The following is a 3,362-nucleotide window of genomic DNA, read 5'->3' on the forward strand; positions in this document are numbered from 1 at the left end:
TAGGCCCAAGAGTATTGGACATAAAGTGGGCCAAATTGGCTCGGCCCATGAAGCCCATGGAGAGGGCTGCCATTGACCAAGGAGAGGGGGAGTGGCCGGCCCACTTCCAAGCCCATTATGCATGGGTCTTGCCAAGTGGCAAAAAGGAGACTTCATGCATTGGCCATTGTGGGTGGCTCTTAATCATTGCAAATGATGATTTTGTGGGGGAAATAAAAGGAGAGAGAGTGGCCAGTTTAGGGGGTTGTTGCCCAAGTCAAGTGAGAGAGAGAGAGGGTTGCGAGAGAGTGAGGAACCGAGAGAGAAAGGGAGAAGCCGCTCGTCCGTCGCCGTCTGTGTGCCGTTGTTTGCTTGATTTGGAGGCAAGTTGGGATCTATATTCTGCTCTTGCATGTTTTTTCTTGCTTGTGTGTTTGAATGGTGGTGAATCTCAGATGTTTAGGGTGTGAGAAGCCGAAGCTTGAGTGTGTTGTTCTTGAAAATGTGTTCTGTTTTCGAGTGTGCCGCCTGACCCAGAATTTTGTAGAGGCTTGCATGTGGGTTTCGAGTCGGATTTTGGCTTTGAATTCTTCACAACAGTTGTAGACAACATCTCAAAGTATAACATACTAAAATTTGGGACAAAATGGCTGAGTTTTAAGGGGTTAAACCCTTCCTCTACGAAAACGCCAGATCTGAAACTGTTTTGTCGACCTCTTGGTGGTTTTGTGTGCTGCATGTCACTTTTTACTGAGAACTTCACATCGACTTCTTCACTAAAGTTGTAGAGAACATCCTGAATACTAACATACTCAAGTTTGAGGTAAAACGAGCAAGTTTAGCCTAGTGAAACGGTTTTCTTTTGAAGACGGCAGATCTGAAAGTATGGTACTGAACTCCCGAGACTTCGTGGACTATATGGTGACTATCCTTTGACAATCTCACCTAGATCCCTTAATGAAAGTTGTAGGGGACCTCTTGAGGCAAAACATATCAAAATTCTGAGGAAATGAAGAAAGATAAGTGGGCGAAACCTCAATTTTTCGGAGACAGCTAAACTGGACTGTTCGGTACTAGGAACAGGAGCTTCGACCGTCTATAGTAAATTATCTAGAGCGAATCTGGCCTAAATGTCTCCATAAAAAGGGTCTTGAATATAACCTGGTAAAATTTCAGAATTTTTGTAGGTCATTTGGGTATTTTAATCGAAATATTTCAAGAACTGCGCAATCTGATTTTATCCGAATTTTGCATGCTGTATTGTGTGAGCTATATCTTCTTGTGTGAAGCTCTTTTGGGCATGTGTTCTTCATGAAATTGCTACCTTTATGTCTTGTCTATTACATGCTCTGATTGTATGATTTTTGAAGATCATATGGATATTTAATTTATATGTTTTTCGAAATTGTGTAAGCTGGAATTTGGTAAATTTCAAAAAGACATGATATATGGATTATTCTAAGTTGTATGGACCCCATGGATTGTATTGTCATTAGTGGTTGTATCTTGCTGCATGTATGATGATGATTGGAAATGCATATAAGAATCAAATGATGAAAATGATCTTGTTTGCCATCACATCATATGTCATGTTGAAATTGAGCTATAATTGAAAATGTGAACTAAGATAAGTGAGAAGGCCATTGGAGGTGTGAGCCAACGATGCCCCGGGAGTGTCGGGATGTCTGGCTAGAAGGGTAAAGGCTGGATGCCCAGTGGCCTTAAATGGCTGAATGCCAGAGGGTCCTCAAGAGTTTCAAGATGCCCGGAGGTTTGTGCCGGGGGATGCCTCGTGATGCCAGTTGGGGTACAAGATGCCTGGCAGGTATTGTGTCGGATGCCCGAAGGTTTGTGCCAGAGGTTCCTCGCAATGCCAAGATTCGGTGCAAGCAATAAATGTGGGACGCAAATACTGGTCCCGGGAAAAAGAGAAATGTGGCGATTCGAAATGTAAAGATAAAATTTGGAAATTGAAATTGAATCATGCGTGGTATGGCAATATGTATGCATGGATGCATGATGTTGAGTGCATGGATGTATGTGCATCTATGGCATGATGGTACATGTGACATGATGATGGTAAGTGCATGGATGTATGTGCACCTATGGCATGATGGTATGTGTGACATGATGATGGTAAGTGCATGGATGTATGTGCACCTATGGCATGATGGTACATGTGACATGATGATGGTAAGTGCATGGATGTATGTGCACCTATGGCATGATGGCATATGTGACATGACGATGGTAAGTGTATGACATGATGGTGATGATTATATGAGGATGTATGTACATGCTGTATGATGACATGTGCATGGTATCAAAGTAAATTATGCATGGATGCTTGAATGACATGTGTTACGCTATGATTGTTATGATTGTATTGTGCGATGCATTGAGTGGTTTATTGGGTCATTTACCTGCTGAGTGGCTGTACTCACCCCTTCGAGGACCAACATTTCAAATTAGAAAGATGCCACTCCATGTTGTCACGCGGGGTATCTTTTACGGCCTTCCTTCAGATGTGGAGGTCGAGTGTGTGGAGATCGACTATCCTACCATCCCTGGTTTGACGTTCATTCGAGTTCGCACATTAGTGATGTATGAGGTGGGCCTGGCTGAGAGCCCTGTCATTCAGGAGTTCATATCTATTTACGTTCGTCGAGACGGAGTGATGCGGGGGATGTTGCCGCCACCACCGCCTGACGCACCGGCATGGGTGTGACTGCACGCACGGGAGAAGTAGGGGCTGCAACTTTTTGGACAATAGCCGACACTAGTAGATGGAGGATTTTGCATGATCGACATAAAGGGTCGAGTTGTCTCTTTTTGAGGTTGTGGCCAAGTGTAGTCAAAAGTCTTGGCCCTTCTTTTGTTATATCGACTCGAGGAAATCCATCATGAAAATATGTAAATAAAAGTGGCTTAGCTTTATCTTTTCATATGGCGCTTAGTGGTGTGCATTGTATCATGATAGATGGAGGGAGAGATGATGATATTTCAATTATGCTTCCGCTAATAAGTTGCGCTAGGACTGATATATATATATATATATATATATAAAAAAATATAAATAAATATATGCCTATGAGCTACCATACTTCTGTTAAGAGATGTGGTTAGCAACAGGTACCTGTGGCGACCTTAGGTGTTTAGGGGTGCCACAGCCGCCCTTTTTGGTATCAAAGCGACATGTTATCTGGTCAAGCGAATGGTAATCAAACTGTGGCGACCCTAACGGTTTGGGGGCCGTTCGAGGGGTGCCACGCCTTTAGAGTTTAATATGGGAGATCATGTGTTCCTTAAAGTATCCCCTATGAAAGGAATATCTCGATTTGGAATGAAGGGTAAGTTAAGCCCTAAATTTGTTGGACTTTTTG

Source organism: Eucalyptus grandis, chromosome 6 (assembly GCF_016545825.1).
Source record: "Eucalyptus grandis isolate ANBG69807.140 chromosome 6, ASM1654582v1, whole genome shotgun sequence".
NCBI lineage: Eukaryota > Viridiplantae > Streptophyta > Magnoliopsida > Myrtales > Myrtaceae > Eucalyptus > Eucalyptus grandis.